The sequence below is a fragment of the Hemicordylus capensis genome, chromosome 4 (genome assembly GCF_027244095.1).
Source record: "Hemicordylus capensis ecotype Gifberg chromosome 4, rHemCap1.1.pri, whole genome shotgun sequence".
In the NCBI taxonomy this organism is placed as follows: domain Eukaryota; kingdom Metazoa; phylum Chordata; class Lepidosauria; order Squamata; family Cordylidae; genus Hemicordylus; species Hemicordylus capensis.
In genome coordinates this window covers 87,816,950-87,832,354 of record NC_069660.1, presented here as the reverse complement: position 1 = coordinate 87,832,354, position 15,405 = coordinate 87,816,950, and the positions used below count along the sequence as shown (strand labels likewise).

Genomic DNA, 15,405 nt, shown 5'->3' with positions numbered 1-15,405 from the left:
AAGATGGAGAACTGTTCCCTAGAGTTTGAGACAAGAAGGGAAGAGGCAATGGGAGTAAAATGGAAGGTGAGAGGCTGAGGTTATATTTTTTTGAGGAAAGCATTATAAATAAGAGAGTAGTGCCCTGTGAAACAAATTGCTTAGGATAAACAAATTGCTATGAAATTACATTCATTGGAATGCCTAAATAAAATTATTGTCTGCTAGGAAAACTACATTGTCCAGGGTCCAGCAACTCCTGTATGAATATCACATAAGGCAGCTGGATTCATGAAATACCTGTTCCTTTTGCATTGTTATTTTAAAAAGTTCAATAAAGTCTGTGATGAAAGGATCTTGAAAGTTCTTTTAAAATATTCCATTTTCCTTGAGAGCCACCTTAGAAGATGTAGGTCCTTAGCCCTATTCACGTGTTATGTTCAGCACATGAAAAAATTGTACACACAATGTACAAATGCAGATCTGTATGTACCAAAAGTTATTCATACGTTATATGTTCAATGCCCATACAGTAGTGTAGTATCTATACTCTGCATTTGAAGATTTGTGGGGGCCTGTACGCATGTTCACTTTTAGAATGAATACTTGTAAAGTCATGGACACACACAAAAATGTATATGTGTATAGACAATGTCTGGCTATGATTCTTGTGTCTCTCATGTTGAATGTTGTTAAAAGCTGAAGTTTTTAGCATTTTTGGCAGTTCCTAGATTTTCCCAAAAAGAGGGGTAATAACAAAGATTTCTTGTTTGTGTCAGGAGGAGTTCACTGATCAGCCCATTATTTTGAGCTGGCTCCTTGACATGGGTGTCCTTGAAGCTCCTCCTACCAGCAGGCTATTAGTAGGGGTGTGCAAGGCAACTCAAACTGAGCCAGGCTCAAATTCAAGCTAGCTTGGCTCGAAGGCTCACACTCGAAACAGCCCGGCCCCACAAAGAGTGGAGCTGATCCGAGTTTGATTAGAGCCAAGCCTGGCTCGAAAAACCTGTTTTTGAGCTGGCTCAAGGGATATACTTGTAAAGGGGAATCTGCAAGGATTCCCCCTTACAAGTAAAGGGCTTTCCAGAAACAAAATGCAGGGAGAGGGGCGGGCAAGGGAGGGAAAAGGTAGTATTTACCTTTTTAAAAATGTGATGGTGGAGGTGGCAGTGGCGGGGACAGCGGAGTCAGGGGCTCCTCCTCCAACACACACACACACACCCCCCCGCCGGCCTCCCAAATGACAGGCCAGGGTGGCTTTGGCCCGTTTCGGGATTCTGTGCATGTGTGGCAACCATTAGAGCAGCCTCTGTTCATGCGTAGAGGCCATTTATGTCACCACACGATTTGTTGTGAGCTGTGTTGTGAGCCACCCAGAGGACAACTTGTTATGAGGCGGCTAACAAATACAGTTGCTTGTTATTAATTATTTATTATTAATGGTGGCCGTGCAAGTGCAGAGGCCTGAGGCTGGGGCGGGTGGTTGGAGAAGCCCCCACCGTCCCCACTGCCACCATATTTTAAAAGGTAAAGACTACCTTTTCCCTCACCCCCATCCCTGTGTTTAGTTTCCTGAAAGCCCTTTACTTTTAAAGGGAAATCCTTGTTGGATTCCCCTCTACAAGTATACCCTCATGCTGGCTCGTGAGCTGGCTCGATACCGGACTGGGGCCTGGCTAAATCGAGCCCAAGCCTAAGCCAAATGAAGAGAGTTAGATCCAGTCCAGATTTGAGCCGAACCGTTAAAATCGGTTCAATGCACAGCGCTAGCTATTAGTTCACTGCAACAATTCAAAAGGGCTACTAAAGTGCTTTCTACTCTGGATTCTATCAGGTCTTTTTCATCGGAATCATGAAGAATGCCATACAATTTTCTTAATCATAGTAACACTAACAGACATCCTGTGCAGTGGAATATGGGTGTTCAGGACCCAGTGGGGCTGCTGTGCAGCTTGAAAGGCAGTCCCCAAACTGCAGTGCAATGGGGCAGCTGCAGAACAGCTCAAAACCACTTTGGGGCAGTCGCACAGTGCTACTTCCATGTTATCAATGGAAGTAGCGCTACAGTATGTGACTGTCTGGAAGGGTTTTTTTAGTCGTTCCACAGCTGCCCCATTGCGCTACACCACTGGGACTGACTTTCAAGTTGCGCAGCAGTCCCACTGGGACCTTAACACCCACGCTCCTCTGCACAGAATGTCAGCCATAGCGATTGTGCTTATTTTAAGGTCAATGGATGTATAATTCCACAGCCAATACTTGATTTCAAACTTTTTCCCCCATCGTTCATATTGACCTCAATTTCCATGTTCGTAGAGTCACAGCAGAGGCTTAAACAATGAGCATCAACCATATCTTCATAGAACTGTTAAGTCTAAGGGCAGCAAAACAATTGGTAGGAAGAAGTTCCTTCCAATATGCTTGCAATGCAAAGTCTTAGTGAAGCCTAACAGCATTAGCAGAAAATAATGAATGGATTTTTTCTTTGGGAGCCACTCCCTGAAGCAGAAGTTCTGAGTATTCATTTAACATCTCAACATTGATCCTAATCTCACTTGCATTAATTGCAGCTGCTTCAGTTTCCTATTAACATCCCTTCACGAGCTTTCCTCTGATTCTGACCCTCTTGAAATCTGCAGCAAAGTGGATACTGGAGCTACTAACATTATTAATAGGAGAGGTGAAAGTTCAATCCCCCATCGTATCAAGGACAACTTAAGATATGCTCTTTTCATTGCACAATGTTAATTTATATAATATACCACCTAATCAAACTCCACTGCTTTTTCTTCAATTGGCTGCAGCATTACCAATGCCCTCCAGCCACCAAACGACATAAAAGATGCATTTGCAGATTTTGAAAATTAAAACCATCTATACAGCCAGTGGGGAAGATCAGCTTATTTGGTTGCTTAATGAAATATAAAGATTATTTTAACCAATGTAAGCACAATTCGACAGCTTGCAAAACACTGCTGCAGCTTGACAAATGGCCTCCACCATTTACAAAAGAAAATTGCTGCATATTGTCTTTTAAATATTTAATTTATTCTTTTCGGAACATGTGGAGAGGTAAATGGGAAGTTAACTGTGACTGAGTGTGATTGTGTTAGCCTGCATTGCTCAAAAAATGAATGGTTCTTAGTTGGCCATTATTAAATTTAGGCAGAGGTAACAAGATTTCTAACCAACAAAGAACTGAAATTCTGACATCCTCATTCTCGACAGAAGTACTGTTGAGAGTAAGAACCTCACTAGTTTAACTGAGATAGAAAAATGTGCAGGAAGCTATTTTATGATGACTTATAATAGAATGTCTCTATTATGATCCATTTATCAGGAGGTGGTTTATATTTGGTCATGGATTCATTCCTAGAACTGGAAGAAGGTCCAAGGATAATCTAGTTTACTCCTCTCTAACAGTAGGGTTTCCCAGACTTAGTTCACCCCAAGAGATGCTCATCCAGCCATCTCCTTAACATTTCCAAAGGAAAAAACTTAACTTCCTTGGGTAACCTGTTCTACATAGTGTTTTTCTGAGATATGATCAACAGCGTATTTGGAATTTCATTTTTTCTAGTTTGCTTATGAGACTACTCTATGTCAATATTTATTACATCAATTGTATTCTCTAACAAACCAACTAACCTGCCAAAGAAAGAAGGTAGCTTTGGTTTGTCAATATACCGCCCAGAGCCTTTCGATGGGGTGGTTAAAGAAAGAAAGAAAGAAAGAAAGAAAGAAAGAAAGAAAGAAAGAAAGAAAGAAAGAAAGAAAATATCTTTTTAATCAGTGGTTCCCCCCTCTCAGTAATCTAAATTTTTCTTCTTGATGTTTAAAAATAATTATTTTCCCTATTAAGTTTCTCATAGCAACTCCTTCATGTCACAGGTCTTCTTCCTCCTGCTTTTGATATTCCCATTGGATGGAGTGGCTTTAGTTCTCTTTGCTGTCAGTGAATTTTCCTTATGTTGACTGCCTTGTCTCATAGATACAAACTCTGATTTTGTCTTTGTCCAGTCTATTTCTCTTCAATAATTTTTCAAAGGTGGCTACTCATAGCTCTAAGTGTTCATCAGCTGTGGCCAGAAGTTTTTCACATGGGCTTTTAAAGTCCCTTAACCCGCATCTCCTTCGGAATGAAGTGGGTGCATTCACAAATCGACTAGATTTACCCCGAAGTCCTTGCGAGATATCGGGAAGCAGTTCACACACAATTAGGGTTTTTCACTGCACATTGTTGTGTGGCTCGATTTATATCCAGGGTAAAAAAAAAATCCACTATTTGCATCTGGGGTTTTCGGACAACTTCAAGTTCACAATACAGCCTCCCAGTAAAATTGCAGTAAAGTCTGCTGTATGTAAAACCCCCAGCTGTTTTTAACCTTTTTGTCAAATACAGGCATCTATCTTTCCATCTCTGGAATGAGATGTTTCAGGCTGAGGTTAGCTTATACTTCTATCATTATTTATTTTAATTAATTAATTTAATATATTTGTATGCCACCCAAAACAGTCTCTGGGTGGTTGACAATAATACAATACAGATTACAACAGAAAAAAGTTAAAATGTTACAATTTAAAATTTTAAACAATGTTAAACTATTAAAGCAGTATTTAATTAAAAGCCTGGGTGACCAGATGTGTCTTTCAGGACTTTTAAAAAGTTGTCAGAGATTGGGAGGCTTTTATTTCAGCAGGCAGCGAATTCTAAAGTTTCAGCATAGCGATGGAGAAGGTTTGTCCCTGAGTAGCCACCAGATGAGCCAGTGGCAATTGCAGACAAACCACTCCTGATGATCTCAATGCAGGGTGGACAGTTCATGGTGAAGAAGACGTTCTCTTAAATACACAAGACCCAAGTTGTTTAGGGCTTTATAGGTTATAACCCGTTATTCACTACTAATGCAGACCTGTAAACCACAAGCTTTGTGTGAACCTTCCCACTCCTCTGCTGTAACATCTCTCTCCTGGGGTCAAGCTGAATAGCTAGAATATTCTGAACACCATCAGCTCCCTTAGAAATGCTACATACTGACCTACTGGAGTGGAAAGAAGGTTGCCACATTCTCTACTGGTAATTGCAGGTATGCCTAATATCTTAGTGACTAAGTTGGTATTTCTGTTGGTAAGGCATTTACAATAATAATTCATTATTTAAATAGCATTTTTCCTAATGAATGCAAACAACTATTGTTAAACATAATGATGTATGTTGTTTAGTTACATTATTTGCACAAACTTTTTATAGCACAGCAGTAATTACCATCTGACTGACTGAAAAGATTGTTAAAGAGGAAATGAGGGAGGCAATGAAATTCATTGGTTATTGAGTGTATGATCTTCATCATGCTTTTGTGTTCTTTTCCCTCCTTCCATTCTTTTTTCCTGTATGTGATATTGGGAGCTGCACAGGATTGGTCGATTGCCTTCAGTTCTTTAGCTGAATCATGGTGTGGAGTTGTATTTAAGAACATGACCTCAGCCACCTTTGTATAGCACTGAGGATGATGTCTTACATTGAAATGTTTTATATTTTGCTACATCTGTGGATTAGTTAAGTTTTTAAACTTTTGAATATCTTATACTTTTAAACTTTTAACATTCAATTGTGCATTAAAGAAGGTCATGGGGGAAAGCTTTGATTGAAAAGTAGTTTAACAAAGAGTTGACTGCTCACTATGGGCTATCTTGTAGGGCTGTGGCATGGATTAAAATAGAATAACCACATATACACTGCTTTGAGCTCCTTGAAGGAAGGGTGGAATATGAAGGTGATAATAAAAGGTAGAGGTTTTCTCCCTCTTTTGAATTCTCATCCATAGAATGAACAGTTTTTCAAGCAGACCGTAGCAACCTAAAAGACATAACTTAAAGGATAGATTATATGATTCTATGTGTGCAAAGGATTCTTTCAGCATAAGAATACAAGAGTAAGGATCCTCACAAAAAGATGGGAGGAGCCTAAAAAAGCACCATCCCCTCAAGCTGGCGCATCACCTGCCATTTGAACAACTAGTCTTTGTCCACATCATGATTTCTTTTGCATTCAAGGCTGGCTGAGGATTCCAGGCTTCCCTCTGCTCACTTTTTGGACAATGTTATGCAAGATAATGAAGACATAACATAAGAACAGCCCTGCTGGATCAGGCCCAAGGCCCATCTAGCCCAGCATCCTGTTTCTCACAGTGGCCCACCAAGACCTGTGAGGTCTTGCAGAAATAATTACTTATCCTCTATAAGTAATTGAACAAGAAGCAGAGAAGCCGCTTCTTTAAACTGAGAAACAGTTTGTGAGGCTATTCCCACAATCACTGGAAAGGGATTCACTTTCCAGGGATTGTGGGAACCACCGGGCTCACAGGTGAGCCCAGTGCTCCCAAGGCGGCTAGCCCACCTATTTCCCCCGCCCCTTAAATGAGGTTGACGGAGCAAGCACTCCGTTAACCTCATTTGTTTGTTTGTGTATCACTGCGGTGTGCAGTGACACACAGGTAGGCCCCTGACTGGGAGGCTGCAAGCAGCCTCCTGGGCACAGGGGTCTCTCCAGGATGCCCCGTGCGCTTATGGAGGGCATCCTGGAACTTCTGGGGGCCACATGGACCCCAATCCCTGCAGCCCCCACCGGCTCCATGATGGAGCCGGCAGCCATGTGGGGGGCTGATCTGGCTGCCCAGCTACGAGCGGCTGCTCGTCTGTGGGGAGAGCGGGCTAAACCCACTCTCCCCACAGACCACATTGAGGCATTTCACAGCAATCGTGTGAAGCACCTCAGAAATTTATTACTAACTAAACATAGGAGCTATTCATATGACCATTCAGGAGGGTAGGTGGGGGAGGTGCAAAACCTTACCTTCCCCCACATATGATCCTTTGAACATTGGTGGGAACGTGGAACACGCTCCCAGATTAGCAGTGCTGCACCAGGCAGCATGGTGCTCCAGAGGCCGGGACAACGCATCCCGGCCTCCGGGTATTCCACAATGCATTACATGCCAAGCACAGTGCATTGGGGGCTCCCCTGTTACTCTAGGTGCCCATCTCTGTGTCCTTGGGCTGCACACAAGCAGGACACTCATGTTCAGGAGACATACGAGCTCAGCAGCCAGGTTCAGGGAGCCCTCCCTCCTTTAACCTCAGCTAAGAGCCGGGCTTAAAAGTAAGGTTTGGCTGGGCAGGAGGTTTGGCTAAGCTTCCATAGGCTGGGCTAGGCTGTTCATGAGAACAGCCTCATAAGCTAAGAAAACAGTAAGCAGACTCTTATGCAGAGAGAGGGAGAACCTCTCAGTTTGAATTCAAGGCAGCAAGTAAGGAGCAGACAAACAAACTGTGACTCCACCCTCAAGCCAGTACATAGATACATTCAAATAGAGAAGCATGCCCCATATAAAGAACTGAGACAATGAGGCTATTCCCACGATCAACAAAAATCGGGCTAGGAGAGTCTAGCCCGATTTTTGTTGATCATGTAAACCTCTGGGCTTGCAGGCGAGCCCGGTGGTTTATGAGCGGGTAACCTGCTCAAGTAGCCCTCCCCTTAGCCCGGGTTTGTGGAGCGAGTGCTCCGCAAACCCGGGCTATCTGATCGTGAGTAGCCACGCTGCGGCTACTTGTGAGTAGACCCCTGGAGGGGAGGTGAAAAGCCACCTCCTGGCTCCAGGGGTCTCCCCAGTATGCCCTGCACACTCACACAGGGCATATTAGGGCTTCCGGGGGCCGCGCGGCCCCCCGAGCTCCCCAGCCGGCTCCGTCACGGAGCCGGCAATTGTGTGGGTGGCCAGTCTGGCTGCCCAGGGCTCTCTCTCCACTCACAGCCCCAAACCGGGTCTCACAGATCGTGAGACTTGGCTCACAGTCTGTAACAAATCCCAACACAAGAAGTCACAGAGCAGAAGCTTATATGTTGTTGTCTGCCTACAGAACTAAAAACTGAGTGGCCTACCTCTTTCAGCTGTCATACTACTAATTTAGGGCAGCCCATTCAGAGCATTTAGCTCCAATTTTGTACCAGGTTCATAGACCTCCAAGGCCCAATGCAAAGTAGTGCTGGTTTTGACTTCCAAGTTCTAAATGGTCTAGGATTAAGATCTCTCATGGACCACATTCTCCCATATGAGCTAACTTCATCACTCAGACCACAACTGGAGGTCTTGCTCTGTATTGCATTGTGTGGCTGCTTATATGAGATTAGATCTTTCCTGTTGTGACATCCAGGCTGTGGAACTCCCTCCCAAGGGAGGTACATTTAGTTCTGTCATTGTCTGAGTTTGGGTGGCAAGGGAAGATGCTGCTCTTTCATATGGCATTTGGATGTAGCGGATTATTAGTTTCTAAGGTCGTTCACGTGACCACTTTCACTGGGGCTGGGAAGGGCTTTGTGGGGAGCAGGACACTACCTACCTTCCTCAGCTCTTTCACTGCTCCTGGGCTCTGCCTCATTGCACACATACAACTGGCACGTGAGCGATCCCTGAACGGTGAAACAGTGGGGGGAATGCAGGGAAGCGGGTGGGGGTAAAGTGAGGAACTGTATGCACTGGGGTATTCTCCACTGCTGGGTTGCTCCTTCCACCTGATTCTGTGAAAGCTTGGGCTATTAGCAGCCTAAGCTTCAACTCAACTGGGTGATGAGGTAGGATGGCATGTGTGCACCATCCTACTCCACTTCTAGCCTGAGTTAAAACCCTGGGCTACCTCATGGAGGAGCACTGGGGTCGCTCCTGGAGGTTCTCACAACCAGCCCTACCCTGGCTACAGCTCCCCAACCCAGGTAGAGCAGGTTGTGAAAACAACTTCTTTAACTTGCTTAGGACTGCTGATTGCGTTGCTGATATTGTATATCCTGTCTCTTTTGTTGTGGTGTTATGCTCTGCTTGCTTGCCATTTCATAGATCCACATGAGAAAGGCAGAATACACCGATTTTAGTAAATAAACCGGCTACTGAGTCTATAGACAAGTTCATACGTACAAGATAGCTGACGTTCATCATGGCTGGAGTTACAATTCCTAACTCCAATTCACACTGCAGACGTTCAACAAAATGCGGCCAACAAAACTTCAGTTGAAGGACAGAGGAGCCACTCCCTGCCGCTCAGCCTCCCAGCCCATTCCCAGACAGCTCCATGGCCAGGCTGTGAGCAAAGCATGACTGTGTCCCCGTGGCAGCCGTGATTGGTGACAACCTTGAATGGGCTTGCCAAGCACAATCGTGCATTTTCAGAGCACTCCACCCGCCCTCGGCAGGGAAAGGGTATTGAAACTCTTTACATGCCCTGCAATGCGGCGCTGCTTCTGCCAGCAATGGCAATTCCCTCCCACTCAAGTAGACAAACACACTGAAAGCCCCACACAAACTTGAATTCTGGGGGGATTTGGGGGCCCGGTGGGGATGAAATCCTACTTTCAGTGTGGGAGGGGAGGGGAAGCCCCACATTCACTAGAATGGGATATGCAGATGGAGGAGGGCAAAGGATGCTGTGGGGTCTGTCCCAGCATAGCCTGGGAAGATGTCGTGAGGGGTGACCCTGGCAAAGCAGCCCATCCAGACCCAAATGAATTCCTTCTGTCTGGAAGCTTGCTGCTGGGTGGGCTGGCAGTCTCGTGAGAAGGCCAGTCTACTGGGGATGTAGACTGGTTTTGCCCATAAAATGGCAAGCACCCATCTGTGTACTACGAGCTCGCGAACACAGCCAGCCCACTTAACCACCAAAGAATCCCACTTTAGTGCAGCCCCCAACCCTCTGTTTAAAAAATAGAAAAATATCTCCACCACCTCCCTCTCCCCAAATCCCTCTGAAGCCTTGCATGCACCCAAGAGGACACCCTCACACCCCATGTGCCAAAGCCTGACCACCTGCACAGCCGTGAAGTGGGCCAATGGGACCGCACATTTACACACATTTAAAAATCCCAGGGATGCTTTGTCTGTATGCAGATAAGTGGGCATGGGGAATCACAGGAGAGGGCACTTTCCTAGGCTCCCCTGGACCTGTGGCAGCTGGGTTGACTGCAGGGGCTGCAGGCAAGGGTGCACCTGTGTACAGGTGTGGGTAGCCAAGCAGGGGCTTGTTTCTGAGGCACCTTGACTGCCATACCCAGGATCAGGAATGTAGTCTCTAGAATACCCCTGCCCACCGCTTCTCAACCCACAGCAGCACAGCTCTACTTGGAGCACCCATGGCCTGAGACTCTCGTGAGCGGGCATAGTCCATGTAGCCACCCTCATCACAGAGGAAGTATTGCTCCCAAAACTGGAGCAATTCTTATCCCGCTGGCCCTGCTCATGTATAGGCCAGGGTTGTAAAACCACACCACCCATGGGAAGTGGCTGGGCCCCACTTCCTCACCCTTTCTTTGTAAAAAATATATATATAACAGATCCCCCTAAACCTCCCCTCTCTCCTTCCCTGTGCAGATTTTTGCATGTACCCAGAGGACATCTGGACACTACATATGTCATTGCCAGGGTGGGGGGAGGCACTGGGACACACCTTAAAACCCAGTCACAGTCCTGGGTCCTGCTCCATCTGTGTGCCAGATGCAGATCTGCATGCACAGGGAATCACGCGAGAAGGGAACCCCCATTCTCTGGCCACTGTGGGACAGCAGGGCGGCCATTCTGGGGCGCTGGCAAGGGTGCAAATGTACACATGGGCAGGCATGCTAGTGGGGGGCATGGTTTTGCAGGAGCCTGTCTGTGGTCCCCAAGACAAGGAGAGCAATCTCCAGGGTAGCCCTCCCCAAGACTCACAGCTTGCACATGGTAACCTGGCCCTATTCAGAGCCCTAACAGCCTGACATTCTTGTGAGGGAGATGTTGTTGGGGAAAGGGGGTGTATTGCCCTCTTGAATCATTTCTTATTTTTCTGGGCATTTCTCTCTCCCTCTCACCCACCCACAATGGTCCTTCTCATGTGTTGTCTGGTGGTGTCCCCATGGCTTTCCCTCTCATCCCTGACCTGTGAGCCACAGGTCCGGTGGCTGGATCTTTTAAAAAGGATCTCAGTTTACTCAAAACTGACCCTGGTGATGGGCCTTGATCATGAATAAACCTGGGGAGGGCAAACTCCCCCCCCCCCAAAGGGGAATGGGCTGGCTCTCCCTTTGCCAATCAATATGTGAAAAAAGTAGAACTTTGCTGCTTCTGAATCCCTGATTATGGCAGCCCCTCAGTGCAGGACAGAAGCGCTCCCCGGAATATTTGCTCCCTGGCCAGAGAGGGGATGCTCTGTACATGCTGGCTATCCCTGCCATGAGGGAGCCAATTGCCAGGGCATACCCACTTGCAAGGACGGTATGGGCACGGGGTCAGGCGTGGACCTTTAAACCCATTCAGAGCTCCTGGGTGGGTCTGACGTGGCACCGTATGCAGATCTCCCGGCACGTGGATTCCCAGGAGTGGATAGCCCAGGTTTCCAGCTTCCCTAGGATGGTGGGCTCACCCTTCAGGGCCTCAGGCAGTGGCACACACCCACACATGAGCATGCAGGGTGGCAGGACTCAGGGTTTGACCGTGGCTTGACAGCAGTTGCCGAGACCAAGACAGCACTTTCTCAAGTGCCCATCCATGTAGCCTTCCTGCATAGAGCATCCTCCTTCATACTCCCCTTAGTCTGCCACACTCGTGAGAGAGTGGTCTGTGAGATAATGGGCTTAAGTCTTCAGCATAAAGAGGACCATCCCCATACTACGCGAGTACCAACGAGTAAATTTGCATTTAGTGCTGACAGATGGTTCTTCTCATGAGGAAGACTTAGGGAGCAAGTATTCTCACCCAGCATGGGTGTAGCGTCCATTGCACAAACAGGGACAAATGTCCCTGGGCCCAGAGGGTCCTCCAAACAGGCCACCCCCAAGCAGGCCACCCCTGCCCTGCCCGCCGCCACCACCCCTGCTGCTGCTGCCACCCCGGTCCTTTCCCTTGTCCTGCCACCGCTGCTGCCCTGCTGTGGCTATTCTGTCGGCCTCAGGGGGGTGGGGGCCTCCAAGCAGTGGCAGTGGGCTCTGTAGCTCTCTGGCCAGCCTCTCCAGCCGATCTGCACACCTGCAGTTCGGGCATGCCTGCGTTGGGCATTCAGTGTCAGTGTCCAAACTGCTCAGGTGCACAGTTTGGATGGAGAGGCCACCCGGAGGCCGGCTGGCCAGATACAGCACCCGCTGCCGCCCAGCTCACCCCCCACCCTCCAGAGGTAATCAGAAATAGAGGCAGTGGGGTGGAGGGCGGTGGTGGGGCAGGGCAGGGGAGGTGGCAGGGAGATGTTGGTTGCCCCGCCACTTGCATCTGATGTCAGCTGCAGGGGGCATAGAGTAGGATGCTGGGGGTGCACATGCCTTGTGCGCGCAAAGGGGGCCCCTAAAGAAGATTTTGTGCCCTGGCCCCCAGGGGTCTTGCTATGTCCCTGCAAATGGGCTGAGCCCCCCTTTCCCACCCTTTCTGTTTAAAAACTACAACGTGGCCACTTCAGCTTCCCTGCTTGGTCTGCCTTTCATATTTCCAGCCCCCCAGACATTTAGTCCCCTCCAGAACTGTGATGGGGTGCCCTGCTTGTGCTGCCACTTGCAGTGTTCGTGCTTGTGAATATACGTGACTGTGGGGAGCAAAGCACTGAGTGCCCACCCTGTCATCCCGTGCCCTCACCCTACCGAGGCAAGCCAGGTGGCAGGGAGCAGAGAGGGAATCAGGGGTGCCCCTGAGTGGCTGTGTGGCTTGACAGGCTGGCCAGTCTGGGATGGGATGTGGTGGCATCCCTGCAGCCTTGAAAGTCCATAGCTGCATGGCTGACAGGAGGGGCATGGCCGGTTTTCCAAGAGGCTGGCAGCAAGAACTGCTGAAAGCATGGAGCAGTCATGTCCTCAGGAGGTTCTGTGCCGCCACCTCTATGACTGCAGTTTGGAAATGGGTGCAAACCCATGCTGAGTCAGCCGTCGAGTGTAACACTTCAGCGGCCAAACCACAGTTGTCGGCGGCGAAGCTAAGAGAAAATTGAGGATTCCAAATGCAGTTTGATGAGGCAAAACGGAGTTAGCCTTCAGCCCATAAACACAGTTTCATGTGTTTGGGTGTATTGCAGTTGCAACCTTAGCCTGCTATATCTGCAGTTATCCTGTACTTCTAAACCTGGCATATAAATATTGAGTCTGACCTACCCGGGATAGCATTCTCCTTCCTAAGGTTTGGTTGAAACGGGCTTCTTTAGAGGCTTAAGCTGCCTATTATGAAAGAAGTTCACATTCTGTTGAAGAAACTTCGTTTTATTTTGATTACTTACTGAATTCGATTGGAGGTGTATATTCTTTGCAAGTAGCCTTCAACTTGTTTTTTGAGTCAAGACATGTCTGTATGCCGGAGAGTTTCATTCTGTTTTGTTTGATAGTGTTTCTTCAACATCCAGAGCTTGTTCATCAGGACTTGTAATTCTCCTGTGGACACTTTGGATACATGTGCATTATCCTTTGGGACTGTTGGGACATACATGTATTATAACCTGCTTATGTTTTGTTTCTTCTGTGTGATTGTAGTTATGCTGTGTCAATGGATACAGAAGTACTCTCTAGAGTTGACTGTATATTTTATTTAGGGTGCTCTTTTTTTCCTCTTTTTACTTCAGAGTGCTTGTGTAGCCAGCTTAAAAAAAATTAAAGTGGAGCAAACAGCAACACAGCTATCCATCCATTCTCTGCAGCACTATCAATTATGTACAACTGGGACATTGCACTATTGTCATCGAAACAGCCTTCCCAGGGCATCATCTGAAGGCTAAAGTAGTTTGGGCGCCTACTGGATGATAGAAAGCTCCCGTCTTCCCCACCCCCTCATGTGAAAAGGCCTGAAATGTTGAAGAAAAATCATGAAAGCCAAACTTCAAAAGAATAATGAGATTTCTAGGGCTAGAGGCTACCCATTTTCCTATGAGTGAGGATGACTGGTTAAAAATGAAATATGCCATTCTCACTTCTGGTGAAAACATCTAGTGAAAGTCAACTCCCCCTCCCCCAGCAGCCCTATGCACACCAACACTTGACAGAGGAAAACAGCATTACTCTTAGTGCAGTTCAGTTTATTAATCTATCAAAAACCATAGGTCATTGTAACAATGAAAAATACAAATGAAAGATATAACTTCAGAAGATCAGTTGTTTTTGTGATGATAAAGCATATCTCTAACCGTGGCGCTCTTACCCCAGGGCCAAAGTCCAGGGCCTCCACACCCCCTGGGGGCCCCCCAAGTCCTCTTTAGTCTGTCCTGGGTGGCGTGGTTGCCACTGGTCCACACTGTGCCAGGCGGCCGAGTGTGATTATGACCTGTGACAGGTGCTTTATAGACAGAGTGGGGATAGAAATATGTGGGATGGGAATATTTTAAGTTGTGTGTTGAAATGTTCCTGCTAATGAATTTTTGCATAAATATACCCCACGTGTTTAAAAATGCTGCGTTTGTCGCTCTCTGTGTGTGTGTGTGTGTGTGTGTGTGTGTGTAGGGGGATGATGCTTAACTTGCAGCGGGAGGGGGGCCTACAAAGGGCTTTAGGTCCTCTGTGGAAGGAGGGGGAGGGCAGGGGAGGGGAGGAAACTTTGCTAATGGGAACAGTTTTCCATTTACTTAACAAGGAGTTGATCAAATGGTTGCAAGCAATCAAGCTAACTACGCTTGCCAGTGCCATGTAAACACATATTGTCAAAGGCTGATATCTAGACTAACACTGCACATGCCAGGAAAAGAAATATTTGTGTATACCAGGGGAAGGGCTGTTTTTACCAATCTAGTGGTTCCACATATGCGCATGTGCATGCACGCACACATGTGTGCACACAAATGAGGGGAACATAGATAGGGCAAAGTGCATTTCTGGGTGGGCAAGCTGGGGGGCAACTACTTTTCTGAGGGGGTGCTTGCGCACATTTCTGCCCACTCTGGAGCCACCCTTGCATCACAAACCCTTTTCTTCTGCAGCCACTGTGCCTCTCAAAAATATTTCGCTGAGAGTCCTGCAACCCTATTTTTAGAAGGCAGAGTGGTGTGCAGAGGGAAGGGGAAATCAGTGAAAATCTCCACTGTTGTGTATGCAAAATGTTTTTTTGGTACACAAAATGGTGGTATGGATGTCTGCCAAACATTAAAAATATATATATATATTGGCTGACATTCTGTGCAGCCTTAGGAAGATAGAGCAAGAGCTCAATTCTCACAAGAATCTAAGTAACATGCACAAGGCTTTCCATGTAGCTGCAGCTCACGGGGAGGGGAGGGGAAAGCAATTTATCACTTCTCTCTCCTCCAAGCAAATTATTTTTTGTATCCAGGAAGATGAGAGTTGCACAACCCTCATGGACATCTTCCTGGATGTGAAAAGGGCTGCAGGAAGGGAAGAAAAGTGAAAATCACTTCCCCCTCCCTACAAACTACAGCTGCATAGCCAGCCTTGTG

The 15,405-nt window shown here is 47.0% G+C and overlaps 1 protein-coding gene across 1 annotated transcript in view; it reads left to right on the top strand.

Moving 5' to 3' along the window:
• Window positions 1–15,405, top strand: part of DMBX1 (diencephalon/mesencephalon homeobox 1) — a 52,497-nt gene that overhangs the window by 19,693 nt on the left and 17,399 nt on the right. The gene's annotated exons all lie outside the window — the stretch shown is intronic.